This window comes from Thunnus thynnus, chromosome 24, assembly GCF_963924715.1.
Source record: "Thunnus thynnus chromosome 24, fThuThy2.1, whole genome shotgun sequence".
Taxonomy (NCBI): Eukaryota; Metazoa; Chordata; class Actinopteri; order Scombriformes; family Scombridae; genus Thunnus; species Thunnus thynnus.
In genome coordinates this window covers 612,578-629,719 of record NC_089540.1, presented here as the reverse complement: position 1 = coordinate 629,719, position 17,142 = coordinate 612,578, and the positions used below count along the sequence as shown (strand labels likewise).

The window sequence follows — 17,142 nt, the reverse complement described above, 5'->3', positions numbered from 1 at the left end:
TTACTACAGACCTGTCACCCTGACATTCATGGACATGGAATCCTTTATGGATGGACATCTGCTGGATTACATCTGACAACACCTTGACAGTGCAGGGACATAGACAAGGGTACCATCTGGACTTACCTCTTAAATTGCCTCCATCATAGCAGTCAAAAGAGAAGCTAAACAGTTTTTGGAGTATTTTGTTATATTTTGTCATCACGCAGTGGACTTTGAGAACCAGACATAAATGGCCTATGATGATGTATGATCATAGGCAATAGGGAATTGGGAATGGGTCATCGATAATTACAAAACAATGTTCATATTGGTGCATTCTGAAGACAAAGTATTGACATCTTTAAGAAAACAACTAGTAATTAAAAGCTTAAATCACATTAGTTTTTGTAGACAATCAAACTGACAATATATTGTCCACTGTCTATCTAAAATAAATTGTGTTGATGAATCAAACTGTCGGCATGTCAATGCATAACACTTAAACAACCCTGCCTCAAATCCTGAAGGCTTCCATTTATTTCTGTTTTGTTCAACTCTTATTAGTGCTTTCTATCTCACACTCCCTCTGTCTCTCAGCCTCTACTCTGCACTGCGCTGAAATATTGCCATTTACACAGACACACACAAAGTAGACTCTTGTGTACTGTTACTGTCACTTCAAAGCTAACATGTTAATTAATCCAATTAAGAGAGGAGGAGGACTAAGTGCAGAGGAATGGAAAACAGGGTGAGGTGGGATAAGAGACTGTAACGTCAGTGCATATACAGTATACATAAATACTCAAAAAATAATGGCAGATATACAGTACAGTACTAACAGTATTTACACCAGCTCCACACAGAACTGGTCACAGGTCTCAGCTGAACAGTGGCATTTTAAAGCAGAAGCACTGTTCACTGAGTCCGTTGAGTTTAGGTAGACTAGGAAAGTAAAAAATAAGCATGGTAGATAAATTTGATAAATCAATTAGAGAAGTGAGATAGGTTGTGATAACTAGAATTATTGGATGGATAACTGAGATAAAGTAAGTGGTTAGGTGAGATGGGTAATGGTCAGAGGGTTAGGTGAATAAAGCAGCTAGTGGATGGAGTGGGGATAAGACCAAATCTAGGGTAAGAAAAAATAAAATACCTTCCCTGCTCTCTCAAACAAATGAGACTACCCTTTCTTCATCAAAAAGAAAAATTTTAGTACCCTCCCTGATTTCTAAAGCAACCTCCCACCCCTACTTTCTCTCCAGTACATTTTGTATAGTCCCTAATTACAAGGGTGACAGAGATATATCAAGGAATCCCCTGGTTGCACCTGATGTTGCTTAGATTAACAAAGTTTGGCAAAATGATGAAGTTGCTACTGCACACCGTCTCCCATACACATTTGTTGCAAGTGTGGAGTTTATACTTAAGGAGATACACTCTCCTTGCTTTTTAATATTGCATTTGAAAAATGGGTGTAGGCTTCAACACTGAAAGACACACCATATCCTATATGCCCTTAGCTAAGGAACAGGTACAATTCTCTGGGATGGCATACAACCTGGACTGGGAGTTCTTTGCCATGCTAGCGGCATCGCCCTTTGGATGACAAGGTCTGCCTGCCACTTAGGTCCAGATTGAAATTGTTATGGAATTTTCCATCTTTAGGGGTTACTAATTGGGTTACACTGGGTCAAGCCTGGGCCTTGGGGTCACAGTGTAATTCTTAAGCAGGAAGGGGACATTTTCTTCTCTCCTTGAGATTCCAGCTGTCTGTGATGTTTTGGGGAAAGCAGAAACCTCTCTGATAGGGAGTAAATCAGCATCGCCATGGTCACCAAGGTCGGGGGAGGCTTTCCTAGACAACATAGATAGGTGGAATGTTAAACCAGAATGTGCTGACAGTGACCTGAAGTTCCATGCAATGTGACCTGAACTGACATGGGTAAAATGCAGTTCCTTGTTTAGAAACTAGTGAACCAATTAGACTAATTTTTCAAATTGTAGGCTGATCTCCTTAGGTTAAAGACTAAGACTCAGACCTTCGGGGGCAGAACGGAAGGAGACAGCATCCAAAATGCAGATGACTTCGATGTTCGATGTTTCAGTTCTCCTTGGGCAAGTACTTCAATAAACATTTTCAGCTTTAAGACATCAAAGGCTCATGTGCACTTTTCTCCACTGAGGTGCTGACCATCGCTCAAAATATCCACAACAGAAATGTCTCAAGAACTACTGGATGGATTGCCACTGAATTATATGATGTGCAGATATCCATGGTGCCCAGAGGATGAAGTCTAGAGACATTGCTGATCCCCTGACTTATCCTCTAGTGCCACCAGCAGGTTGACAATTGTACATGGTAAAATGGCAATCCACCCAATCCAGATATTGCATGGATTGCTGTAAATGTGGTACACACATCCAAGTCCTCTTTAGGATGAAATGTAAGATTTTGGTCATCTAACTTTTACTCTGGCACTATCATCTGGTCAAAATTTTAATTTGTCAGTTTCTTTGGTATGTCACCAAATACCTGCAAATCTAATAACATTCCCATCAGCTTCAGCTGAGCTTTGTCTTAAGTACTAATTAGCATGCTAACAATTTAAACTAAAATGGTAACCATTGTAAACATTATAGCAGTTAAACATCATCATGTTAGCACTGTCAGTGTTGTGTAGTGTGAGCATGTTGCCATATTGCCAGAAGCATTTAGCTCAAAGCACAGGTCTTCCCAAGTACAGCCTCACAGAGCTACTAGCATGGACTTTAGGTGAGATGGTTGACAGGCGGGTAGATTAGGTAAGTGACATAGGTGATTATAACTGGGTTAAGTAGATTTGTTAGGGGGATTAGATATAGAAGGATAGGAGATAGATGATTAGGTGAGATATGGTAGGAATTAAGGTGAAATAGGTGATGAGCAGAGGGCTGGGTGGATAATTGAGCCGACAATCAGTGGGCTAGATTAAGTGAATGGCTATGGGGATTATAAGTAAAATGAGGCAATTTCAATTTGGAGATTATGAATGGTAGTTTAGTTAGTCCCAATTTAGGAGAAGAGACACAGGCAAAAGAGAGAGCACAAAAAGAGGTAATTCAGTTAGCCACTTCTTACAGAGAGTTAAAGAGACATAATATTGATGGGTGAAGGTCAAGAACATATTTCTCTATCTTTCTGCTGAAGTGTTTACCTGTGTTGTGAGCAGGAGGGAGTAATAATGTGTGTTTGTTTGTATGTTTGATCAGACAAGCTTACATAAAAAATTCTATGCTCTACTCACCTCAACTCTGACATGCACACAGATACACACACAAACACACACACCGTGTGTGTCATTATGGATTGAAGTGGGCTGATTTTGGCTTAGCCATTATCTTCTTACACAACCCACTACAGTGAAGAGAGTCTCGGTGTGTGTCAGCACTCACATTACTCATGTGCTTATGTGCCATTTCAAGTCATTTCTAAAATTACACACTAATAAAATTGTGTGTTCTGTCTATCAGCCCTCTGACACTTCTCTTTGTCAGCAGGGCTGGTGAGCCTGATAGTTAAGTGTGTATGTGTGAAACAGAACTGATACAATTGCTGTCACTTTGAAACCACTGAAAGAAAGCTTAAGCCCAAACCTGGTGGCTGGTGACTCTCTCTAGGCTCATATTGTCTTTATGAAAACATGGACACTAGCATGAACATTTGCTATACATTATGTTGAAATAAAATAAATCTGACAATGCTCGTAATAATGATTTCTCATACGAATGTAAATAATGCATTGTTACACAGAGCTTAGTCATGCCTTTCCAGTGCTGTTATACATACTTCAGGCCAATCACCAGATGGCGATGTAATAACCATAGGAAACTTAAGTATTGACTTTCATAATGCCAATGTCACATGTTCCAAGTACAGAATAGAATATTATACTGTAATAATACTGTAATATGTCCTTGGTTGCCCTGAGGTGCAAAACACAACAAACCAAAAATACAACAACAAAACTGAAAACACATTAACAAAACTGAAAATACCACAACACAACTGAAAAGCATAGCAACTTTTCAGAAAACATTAACAAATCAGAAAACACAACAAAGTCAAAAACATGAAAACATTCCAAAAAACACAATAAAACTGAAAATAGAACAACAAAGCCTAAAACACAACATTTCAGGAGACTCATTAAAAAAACCGAGGACACAACAGCAAAACTGAAAACACAACAATAAAACTGAAAACACAACAACATACTACAAAGCAAGTTCAACATACCCAAGATATGTTTTTGTTAGGTGGCTTCATTGAGCCTAACATTGTCTGCCCAGAAAGCCAGTATCATGAAGCTGCTCAGTCAACTCTGGGTTTTCCTATCCAGTTACAAGCATGTTCATGTTCATTGTTAATTACATCATCAGAATCGTGAATGAAGTACTTCATATGATATTAGATGAAACATTGATACCAAGTAGCTTACCTGCAGAAAAATTCTGTTTTAGGGACAGCGAAAAGCCATATTCTATTAAATGAAATGTAAAAGATAGCCACTAGAAATAATTTCAACATATTAAAAGTAGACTAAGACTTTAAATACAGGTAGGTATTATTATATATGACTTAACCATAGAGTGAGTATTTTTACTATTTAGTTGCTATTTAGACAAAGAAACCATTCTGAATATGTCACATAAAAAACTTAAAAGTAATGCCAGACTGTTTCTGCTACTGAAGCAAAGAGTGGAAAAGTAGTTAATGACTGATGAGGTCTATCTGATCCAAATGTTGCATTTATAATCATGGGAGCCAATTAACAGTAAACTCCAGACAAAAAATGAGAAAGAGACTCAGCAATGGTGTTGTAGTGACTGGGAACATGAGCTGCACGGAGAATATATTGGTGTCTAACAGAGTGCCAGATTATGGCAGCACATAAACGGCGTGATGGATGGGGAGCTGAAGTGTCTTTTATTGTTTATGTCTACAACTGTGAAGTTGTCTGACTGTATGAGGATGGACTTGCAGGACCATGAGTGGCCCCACAGAATAGCGGCAGATATTATGGGGTAGATTTTAAAGAGAGTGGAGGAAGCAACCTGGCATTCATTTGCAAGCTCTGGGGGCCATTCTGCTGCGAACCATCTTCTGTTGTAGAAACCCTCAAATGGAAGAAGGAGCAGTATCGGTGTATAGATGGATGTCATGTAGGTCAGTCAGTTGATCATCATTAAAGAAGGTGATCCCATTCCAGTTGGTGAAAAAGTTAATAGTTAACAGATAATGTTCAAACTGTTCAAAGAGATGGAAGTCAAGAGTGATGGGATGGAAGAAGTGATGGATAGCAAGTGAGAGATAAAGGCTCACCCTAAGGGAATGATGCATAGAGTGAAGTTGAAGTGGCCTAGGAGGGAGAAAAGTTGGCATTTGGTACAGAATGGACCACGGAGAAAATCTGAGATCAGAAGGCTGATCCAGTTGAGCTTTTTGACTGGGAGTGAAGCCTGAAACAGATTGGGGTCAAGAGTGATTCCAAGGATCTCAAGAGATGTGGAGAGGCCCTCTGTTTTCTCTGCAGACAGTGGAAACCCAAAGTCAGAGAAAACTGGAGTCAGAGTATAACATTGTGACCCCGGAAAAGTCAAGGAGGACGCAGACACCAAAAAGTAGATTGCTTGACTTTTTACGAGCACATTGTATGGATCACAGACATAGCAAGAATCACATGCCATCACTTCCTGTATATAGACTTCCTGCCAGGACTTCCTGTCAGGTAACCCACACCTGGAGCCTAGAGTTCCCTCTAGATAACACCAGAAGTCTCAGGATACTACATCCCTCCCTTCTCAGGTTTGCAGACAACACTCACTGCAAGAGAAAATAAGACAACAAAGTTGAACTCACTTCAATTTAACTCTCAAATTGTAACTTACATTTTTGGTGTGTTTTAAACTTTAAGAACTTAAAATGCAGGACATGTAAATTTGTATCTAACTACTTAGAATAATTTTTAGCAACTAAATTTAATCAACAGTGGTATTCTCTGCAGAGCTGATAAATATTCTTTTTCTTTTCACTGTTTAATTAAGGCCTATAATAATCAGGAGGGCGCCTCTCTCTAGTAGAGCGCCTTAAGGGTGGTGTTAACTGTTCCTGCAATACATGTGGGGACTCACTCCCCAGCATAGGTGGGTCACTCTCAGAGTCTTCCACATGGGTTGGAGAGTCAGGATTCCGGACCTCAGGGGACTGCACTTGTTCTGGCATCACAGGAGATGGGATGCTCACAGCCTGAGGTGTACTGGGATCTATATCAGGAGCATCACTTAGCTCTCGCTTCCTGATTTGGTCAGTATGTCTCCTCACGACCTGTCCATTTCCGATGAGGACTGTACATGACAGGGGACAGGGGACCAGGGGACCTGTACAGTCGTACATGACAGGAATCCACTTGGGACCATATCCATATTTTTTTGTAAATACTGGATTCCCAGGTGAAAAACTTCTGAGCTTGGTGTGTGTGTCATGATTAACCTTTTGTTTCCACTGTTTCTTTTCCACTTTAGACTTCATGTCTGGGAGTAACAGATCAAAGGCAGACTTGGGCCTCCATGACACCAGCATTTGAGCTGGGGACAAGCCTGTAGTTGAGTGTGGAGTGATTCTGTATCTAAAAAGGAATCTGGACACTTTTACTTCCAAGCTCTCATTTCCTCCTTGCATCCTCTTCATCCCTTCCTAAAAACTGCTCTCTCAGCCAATCTGTTTGATGAAGAATTGAAAGGGGCTGAAGTGACATGCTTTATCCCATTTTTAGACATGAAATCAGCAAACTCAGCACTTGTAAAACAGGTAGCATTATCACTCACCAACATCTGTGGCAATCCATGGACACTGAAACTTTGTCTGAGGTTCCATGAGAGGTTGCTGTAGTCATCGGATATACATCCATACATTTAGAATGGGAATCAACCATCACCAGAAACAGCTTGCCCAAAAATGGACCTGCATAATCCACATGGAGTTGAGTCCAGGGCTTCTCTGGCCATTCCCAGGGATGTAAGGGTGCTGTAGAGGGAGACATGCTATTCTGTTGACATGCATCACACTGGTTTACTTCCCTCTCAACATCTTGATCCATCTGTAGCCACCAGACATATGACCGGGCCAGTCCTTTCATCCTAGACATCCGTGGGTGGGACAGATGCAGCAACTTTAACAGCGTTTTCTGTCCTTTCTGAGGAATAATAACACAAGCTCCCCACAGAACACATCCATCTCTCACACTGAGCTCCAAGCGTCGGGTGAAGTAAGGCATGAGTTCAGGCTCCACTGTAGAAGGCAATCATTTTAGCACATACTCATGCACACATGACAATGTCACATCTTTAGCTGTCCAGTGTCTTACTTGTTCTGTGGTCACTGGTGCATCATCCATTCCATCCAGCATTAGCACCAGGGCCTCCTCTTCCTCAGCAGGAAATGTTTCTGGCAGGGGAAGCCTACTGAGGGCATCTGCATTTATATGCTGCCTTTCAGGCCTGTATACAATCTGATACTCATAAGCTCTGAGCCATACAGACCAACGCTGAACACGTGGAGACATCTGAGGAACAGGTTTAGTTTCATTGAACAGGGAGATCAGGGGTATGTGATCAGTTACAATTGTAAAGTTTCGGCCACAGAGGTATTTGTGGAACCTTTTAATTCCAAAGATCACAGCCAAACCTTCTTTATCCAGCTGTGAGTATTTCTTCTCCGCTGGTGCCAAGGTGCGAGATACAAAACCAATGGGTTTTTCTGTTCCATCTTCCATTCTGTGGGACAACACTGCCCCCACGCCATGTGGCGGGGCATCGCAGGCTAATAGTAAAGCCCTCTCTCCAGAATAATGCACCAAGACATCAGCTGACTTCAATAAGTCTTTGGACCTCCTGAAGGATTCCTCTTGATGTTCCCCCCAGCTCCAAACCACATCTTTCCTCAGTAGATGATGCAAAGGGGCCAGCAAAGTGGAGAGATTGGGAAGGAAGCGGTTATAATAATTCAACAAGCCCAGGTAGGCCTTGAGCTCTGTCACTGAAGTTGGGGTGGGAGCATCAACAACAGCTTTACCTTGGCTTCCACAGTGTGAACTCTGTTAGCATCCACTTTATGTCCCAAATACTGAACTTCATCAGCCAGCAACGTGCATTTGCTTCTCTTTAATCTGAGACCAGCATCTTCTAACCGGGTCAACACCTCATCCAGGGTCCTGAGGTGCCTTTCTCTGGTTGCCCTGGTAACCAGGATATCATCCAGATACACCGCAACGTGGGGAATTCCCTGGAGAACCCCCTCCATGGTTCTCTGGAATATTGCTGAAGCGGAAACCTTTTAAAGATCCCAGCTCCTCTTTAAACACTCCTTCATGCTTTTTAGCACTTGCTTCAGGGTCAGGGGCTGTGAGTGGTTTGCAGTGTGCACTTGCTCCAGGTTCAAGGACTGTGGGTGGTGTGCCAGGTGCTTTATTTCAGCCCAGTCCAGTTTAACATGCTTCAGCCACCATCTTCCCAATAAGTTTGGACCTGTGCCTTTAACTACTATGATGGGCAATATCTTTTCTTGCTGTTTGTAGTTCACTTTCACATACGTTTTCCCCAGCACCTTTAGCTTTTGCTTTGTATATGTTTTCAACTTCAGGCGGGTTTTCTTCAATGGAGGGGCATTTTTCACTTTTTCTTTGAATGTTTTCATATTCATTATGGTGAGTCCACATCCTGTATCCACTTCAAATGTCATTGGTTCACCATTTAGGTCATGCATACCTTGTAGGGTGGCACCGCCTCCTCTTCATCCTCGCCCAAGACACTGTATAATGGGAATGGCTGTTCCTCTTCATCACTCCGATCTGCCACTCTGGGAGAACAATGATGCACTTTTCTCTCCTGTGTGAAGCGTCTTCCACTTTCTCTGGGTCTTCTGTCAGTTCTCCTTTCAGCATTTAACTTTTTCTTATTGGGACACACTCAAGCTATGTGTCCAGTCATTCCACATGCATGACATTTTTCCTTTTTGAACCGACAGTCCTCAGGTGCATGTTTACCCTTGCAGCAATAACAATCTTTATCTTTTTCTGCTCTCCTCTGGCTCTCTCTCTTCTGCCCCATGCTCTCTGATCCACCAGCCCTCACTGCATTACAGGACATGGCTCCTGCTTTAGCCTGCAAATCCTGCACATTTTTGTTGGCAGACTCCATTGCTTGTGCTAGAGACAGGGCACTTTCAAATGTGAGATTGGTCTCTGACAATAATTTTCTCTGGATGCGGTCATCATTTATTCCACATACCAGTCTGTCCTGTAACATTTGTGAAAGTGTCGCTCCATAATTACAATCTTGTGCCAGTTTCCTCAACTCAGCCACATATTCAGCCACAGATTCAGTGGGTCTTCTCACGCATTAATTAAATTTAAATCTCTGGACAATTTCACTTGGTTTGGGGTTAAAATGGTTCTTTAATAAAGTTACCAATTGTGCAAAAGTCTTCTCTCCAGGTTTTGCAGGACTTAGGAGGTTTCTCATCAAACTGTAAGTTTGTGCTCCCACCACACTGAGCAAAATGGACTTCTTTATATCTTCTTTAGTGATAACATTTGCAGTAAAGAAAATGCTCCATTATTTCACAGTATTCCTCCCAAACTTGCACCTTTGAATCAAATGGTGGCAGGGATCCTATTGTTGCCATCTCACCTGCATGTGTCTTCCTCCCTTCCCCCAAGGCCTTTGTTCACCTGGAGTCCAATCATCCAATCAAGCAATCAATCCCTTCCACAATGGCCAGAGAGCAGGGCAAAAAACACAGAAACACTTTATCACTTAAACACAGATTATCCTCATTTCCAATATAACATTGTGACCCCGGAAAAGTCAAGGAGGACGCAGGACACCAAAAAGTAGATTGCTTGACTTTTTACTAGAACATTATATGGATCACAGACATAGCAAGAATCACATGCTATCACTTCCTGTATATAGACTAAAGTCTAGAGTGATTCCAAGGACCTCAAGAGATGTGGAAGGGCTCTCTGTTTTCTCTGCAGACAGTGGAACCCCGAAGTCAGAGAAAAGTGACCCGCTTAGGAAGCGGGTGGTGATGAGAGAGGGGAAATAGTGAGGAAGTCATCCAAAGGATGGACGAGCAATGGAATGTTATGGTTGTTAGACAGGATCCAGCAGAGGGCCTCTGACAGGGTGTCGAAGAATTTAGGGCTGCTTTTGCACTTGAAAGTGAGCCTAACAGCAAAGTAATATGCACATCACCAGCAGACGCCGAAGAAGGAACTTTGAAAGCGCTGATAATGTCAGCTTTTGAGAGCCAAGACCCTTTGCCAGCGAGTTTGATGAGGGCAATGGCATAGTTGATGGTGGTGTAGTGAAGGGAGAAAGTCTTTGCTGCTGCTGAAATCAAGCTATTAATGCTGGGAATGTTACTGCTGTGTGGTCGTGAAATATCAATAATGATATGTTTCTTTCTATCTGTTGGCATGGGCTGGTGGAAACTTTGGACTTGGTCCTGATTTCGTCCGAAAAGATCATCATCCGATGGGGATAGTGAGATGAAATCCATGCTCGAGATGAGGTGAGTATATGGATGATGTAGCTTCGTATGATAGGTAGTAGCTCCATTGTTTGAGTATGCTCAAGGCGATGTTGAATGCTCTTGGTTCAGGTGCAGAATATGAGAGCAAAAGAGGAGGAGAGGGTTAGGTTGGTATTTATAGGAATGGTGGAAGTGCTGCAGTTGAGGTGTGGTCCTGCTCCTGAAACTTTGTTAGATAAGCTTCAATTAGTGTCATAAACAATCTCTCCATTTGTTAGAAGCTCTGTTTTAAAACCAGAGTGGAAATAGAAAGCCTGGAACAATAATATGTTTCTACTGATCCATAAAAATATACATTGCTCTTTTTTATTTGTCACTTTATTGTAAACTCAGGACTTTGGTCCATGTCAGGATCCTGCAGGAATGATGAATGAATTTTTTTCCAGAAAATTTGAGATCAGACAGCTGATTTGGTTGAGCTTTTCGACTAGGAGTGAAGCCTGAAATAGATTGGGGTCAAGAGTGATTCCAAAGACCTCAAGAGATGTGGAGGAGCTCTCTGTTTTCTCTGCAGATAGTGGAACCCCGAAGTCAGAGAAAAGTGACCCGCTTAGGAAGCGGTTGGTGATGAGGGAGGGGAAATAGTGAGGAAGTCATCCAAAGGATGGACAAGTAATGGAATGTTATGGTTGTTAGACAGGATCCAGCAGAGGGCTTCTGACAGGGTGTCAAACAAGTTAGGGCTGCTTTTGCACTTCAAAGTGAGCCTAACAGCAAAGGGGAGCGATCGGGGTGTTGACAGATTGTGATCTGATCCTCTGATGTTAACCTGCTCCGGAGCAGGTTAGCTATTCAGTGTATGTTACCATGGTGATGTACCCTGGTAAGAAGTGAACCACCATCTTAGCCCTGAAAACCCAGAGTTAAACCTGAAGTTAACTTGCTAACCTCACATCCTTTTCGTAGTAACAGCAACCATGGTTGCACTGAGTGGGGCTGTATGGGCCAATCATTACATCTTTGTCTTGACCCTCTTACTGTACAAGGTCATTTTCACTTTCCTCTTTGTAACTCCTCAGCTGTCTTGTCTTTGTCTTCTTCTTCTTTCAAGAGTTTTTTTAAGATTCAAAGGGACATTTTGACATTGTGATACGTTGAAAGACTATTGAGAATAACATCGCAAGAACAACCTTAGTTGAAATATCCCCTTAGACTCAGCTTATAATTTGTGTACAGACACTGTGAAGAAAGTTACAAGTTTTCCTGAAATGTTTTTGTGTTCTCACTTTTGTTATTGTATTTTTTGATTTCTTGTTGTATTTTCACTTTTGTTGTTGTGTTTTCTGAAATGTTAAGGTGTTTTCTGTTACACTGTTGAGGTTTTCAAGTTTTGTTTATGTGTTTTCTAAAATGTTGTATTTTTCACCTCAGGGCCACTATAATATTACAGGCTACAACATAAGTTACAGTATATACATTATGAACATGATGTAAATTAAAGGTATACATACTTTATGTTGATTTGTGAATACATATGTGGCAAAGTGTAAACCATTGTTTATTACATCATATCTGGATTTTATCTGCATATAAGACACTTGAAATGACAAGTGTAAGTGGGGTCAAGCTTTTAACAATTGACCTGGACAGATTTGTGCCAATTGCCAGACTCTCTTCAACTCTGAAACTTTCACATTAATGCTAATGAAGAGAGAGACAGACAGAGATACATCAGTCTGTATTATGGCTGATTTAATATTTATTTTTAGTCATTCTTGAGAGAAAGAAAGAAAGTAACCACATGAAAACAATGAACTCACATCTTCAAAGGGACTTTGGGGGACCCCACTGATGACAGTAAAGCTTGGGACAAAACTGGAAGCCTCAATTGTGATCTATTAGATTCATTATTTAATGCTGAATTTACAGTGATATTCATCTGGTCTAGTGTCTTTCTTGTAGTGCATTTCAAGGACCATACACTGTAGTCATGAATGTTTATGAGTTAGAAAATGTATGTATTGCCGTTTTGCTCTCTTTCATAGATTTTGTCAAAAGAATCGGTAGTAGTTTGTAATAGTTGACATAGGAGACATTTTCCACCTGCTTTGCCTTCTGTGATCAAATATTTTGTGTTTCAATACAGCTCATACACACACACAGAGTGTGTGTTACTTTATTTAACATGTATTTGCCTATATAACTTGCCCAAAATGTGACTTTAATCATGTTACATTTTGTCTGATTTTAAATTATTTCATGAGACTAAAATTTAGATATGATGCATTTTCAAAATAAACCATGCAAGAAATTGAATGAAAAATAACCAGTAGTTGATGTGGTACACTATTTGAAATATCAATCAATCAATCAATCAATTTTTATTTACATAGTGCCAAATCACAACAAAAGTCATCTCAGGGCACTTTTCACATGGAGCAGGTCAAGACCGTACTCTTTAATTTACAGAGACCCAACAATTCCCCCATGAGCAAGCACTTGGCGACAGTGGTATGGAAAAACTCCCCTTTAACGGGTAGAAACCTCGAGCAGAACCCGGCTCTTGGTGGGCGGCCATCTGCTTTGACCGGTTGGGTTGAGAGAGAGAAAGAAAGAGGGAAAGGGGGAATTCACCAATTCTATTCACCTTGTATATGCTTCTTTTAGGTAATATTATTAGGAAACACTCCATAAATTTTCATTGTTATGCAGATGATACCCAGTTATATTTATCAATGAAGCCTGATGAAACCAATCAGTTAAACAAACTCCAAGCATGCCTTAAGGACATAAAGACCTGGATGACCTGCAATTTTCTACTATTAAACTCAAATAAAACTGAAGTTATTGTGCTTGGCCCTAAACACCTTAGAAACACATTATCTAATGATAAAGCTACTCTGGATGGCATTACCCTGGCCTCCAGCACCACCGTAAGGAATCTGGGAGTTATCTTTGATCAGGATATGTCCTTTAACTCCCACATAAATCAAATTTCAAAGACTTCCTTTTTTCACTTACATAATATCACAAAAATCAGGCACATCCTGTCCCAAAAAGATGCAGAAAAACTAGTCCACACATTTGTTACTTCTAGGCTGGATTATTGCAATTCCTTATCATCAGGCTGCCCTAACAAGTCTCTAAAGACTCTCCAGCTGGTCCAGAATGCAGCTGCACGTGTACTGACTAAAACTAGAAAAAGAGATCACATTTCTCCCATTTTAGCTTCGCTACATTGGCTTCCTGTAAAATCTAGAATAGAATTTAAAATCCTTCTCCTAATTTACAAAGCCCTTAATGGTCAGGCACCATCATATCTTGAAGAGCTCATAGTACGGTATTATCCCACTAGAACACTGCGCTCCCAGAATGCAAGCTTACTGGTGGTTCCTACAGTCTTTAAAAGTAGAATGGGAGGCAGAGCCTTCAGCTATCAGGCTCCTCTCTTGTGGAACCATCTTCCAGATTCGGTCCAGGATGCAGGCACCCTCTCTATGTTTAAGAGTAGGCTTAAAACTTTCCTTTTTGATAAAGCTTATAATTAGGGCTGACCAGGCTCACCTTGGATCAGCCCTTAGTTATGCTGCTATAGGCCTAGACTGCTGGGGGACTTGACATGATGCACTGAGCTCCTCTCTCCTCCTCCTCCTCTCCATCTGTATGCATTCATGTAACATCAATGCATGTCACTAACTTTGCTTCTTCCCCGGAGTTTTTTTTGTGCTTTCTCTCAGGAAACCCTAGGTCTGAGCCTTCGCGGTCCTTCACAGTCCTGTTGGCATCCTTCCCTGGCTGCTGCTGTGTCATTGTCATTATTGTTATGATTGTTGTTATGATTGTTGTTATTCTGCCCCATCCTCGTTTCCCTCTCTCTTTCTCTCTCTCAACCCAACCGGTCAAAGCAGATGGCCGCCCACCAAGAGCCGGGTTCTGCTTGAGGTTTCTACCCGTTAAAGGGGAGTTTTTCCTTACCGCTGTTGCCAAGTGTTTGCTCATGGGGGAATTGTTGGGTCTCTGTAAATTAAAGAGTACGGTCTTGACCTGCTCCATGTGAAAAGTGCTTTGAGATGACTTTTGTTGTGCTTTGGCGCTATATAAATAAAAATTGATTGATTGATTGATTGATTGAGGGTGGGGGGGGGGCAGAATAACAACAATCATAACAACAACAGCAGCAACAGCAACAGCCAGGGAAGGATGCCAACAAGACTGTGAAAGACCGCGAAGGCTCGGCCCGAAACCCAGAGTTTCCTGCGAGATCATTAGAGCCATCTACGATGTTCTTCCCAGTCCCTAGAACCTGAACCAGTGGCTTGGGAGGGACCTTGGGCACTGGAGATCATCACAGCTGGTCTCAGGCCGGATTAGATCTTGTGGTCAGCCTCACAAAAGGCCCATCATAGAACTGACGGTGCCATGGGAGGATGCAGCTGGTGAAGCATACAAACGCAAAAAGCTGAAACACTCCAATCTAGCAACTGAATCTGAACAAAAGGGCTGGAGAACACAGGTGCTCCCTGTGAAGGTCAGCTGCAGGGGTTTTGTGGCCATGTCAACCACCAGGCTGCTGAAAAGTATGGGAGTCTGAGGACAGACCCTCCTACATGCTATCGCAGAGGCTGCTGAATGAAGCAGCAACTGGTTCTGGCTTAAAAGAAACAACAAGAACTAGGTGGGAAGATAGCCATCAGTCAACAGGAGGGGTAAAAGCAGAGGGGCCGCCCTCTGGAGGTGTCGTGGGCCTATCAACGAAACGCCAAGGAAGGAGGGTGTCCACCTGATGACCCCAGTTAAGCCTCTACCCCTACCCACTGCTGGTTATGATTTATAGTCTACATAAACAGGACTGAATCATTGACAGAAGAAACCTGGATTTGACTGATCCTTTTGAAGTTCTCTTGCTACGTGAGCATATCAACAAAACACCAAGGAAGGAAGGTGACCACCTGATGAGGACTGCAGATTATAATACAGGATTGTTAAACCAAGTCCTATGAACTCAACAGAAATTGTTTAACAACTACTATAGAATTGTCTTCAATATTTTACATTATAATAATCACAATTCATTCACCTTTATCACCATCTCCAACATAATTATCATTACTACCTCCAATGAACTGTACTCAGGGTATGGTCAGAGATCAGAAAACCCCTCTGTGATGTTATGGAGTGCATGGACAAACAATGTATTTTGTTGTTTAATTTGGAGGACTTGTTGGTACATCCTGATATCAATGTTAGGTGTGGTTAAAATTGCAACACAGCATACTTCTGACCACAGCCAGCAACGCAGTTGGTTTTTGGTCAGAAAGTGTGCAGAGGTGCAACAGATTTGAAATTTTTAACCAGAAGAGTTAAGTGGAAAAATTATCAAGTTTAATTTTCAGTTACTCTTTAAATAAAAATCTTTTTGCAGGCTCTGACAAGAGGGCACACTGTTCTCTCTGTTGGTCATGATATTCATGGACAAGATAAATGATTACATTTATATAGCGTTTTTAACCAGAGAGCTTTACAATTTTGCTTCTCATTCAACTCGTTCTACTTCCTAAATCACAGCCACCCCAAGATAGTATGGGTAAGCATTAAAATGCAAAATCCTCACCTGTATGGGTTTGTCTATTACAGGATTAGTGACCTCTCTGACAGCTATCCTCATACCTAAAGCAAAGTTTACCACTTTGTGAGCATGGGTTTTTGTAGGGACTGGAACACCACCCACCACCATGTATGCATCACCAATAGTCTCAACCTTTAGGAAACCAAGGCAATTCAACCAATATGTGATCAAGCAAACCGAAATTCAAATGTACAAATAACCATATACCAGATAATACCAAATCTGTAAGCTTTTAATCTAAACACAACCATCTACCACATACAGTATGATTCATCCATAATCACCACCAAATTAAGCATACACCAACAGAGACACTTCACCCAAAAACTCTTTCTGTTCATTTCTACCTCCCTATTTTTAGGGTTTGGGTTTTGATAGCTGATTCCATTTTGGATCGGATTACACGTTGATAAAATACCAGAATTTCGTGCGATGTGACACTTATCAATCGTTTAAGGGACCCTTTATCTCTTAACATATTAGCATAAGCACATAGCAACAAGCACTGTACTGATGCTCATTTCATTTTCAGATTGAAGCTACATTATTAAGTACACAAGTAGTATTTATGATTTCTCTTGACTGTAATTTACCAGGAAACTCATCCAGTACAATAGTGCATTTTAGCGTCAATACAGTGCCTTCCTTTTTTGAACATGAGTAGCCTTTCATAATCTTATCTCAAAATATTAATTTCAAACACTACAATATCTGTCCTAAACCTTCTGTGGGGATAACTAATAAAATAAATTGTCCCTGTGATATGTCACAGATATGGAAGATTTGAAATGCCTAAATAAAAAGAAATAAATGAATAAAGTGAAATACAGTACACATTCATTTATTGTGTCATAATTAAATGAAAATCATATGTGAAATGACAGATAGTTTTTCATGTTGACATGAATTTTCCATTCCACACCCAAATAAAATCTCAACACAGAAAACTAGGTGAAGA

At 41.1% G+C, this 17,142-nt stretch overlaps 1 pseudogene; it reads right to left on the bottom strand.

Moving 5' to 3' along the window:
• Window positions 1–4,652: 4,652 nt before the first annotated feature.
• LOC137177461 (uncharacterized) lies at window positions 4,653–8,320 on the bottom strand (annotated as a pseudogene).
• Window positions 8,321–17,142: the final 8,822 nt, after the last annotated feature.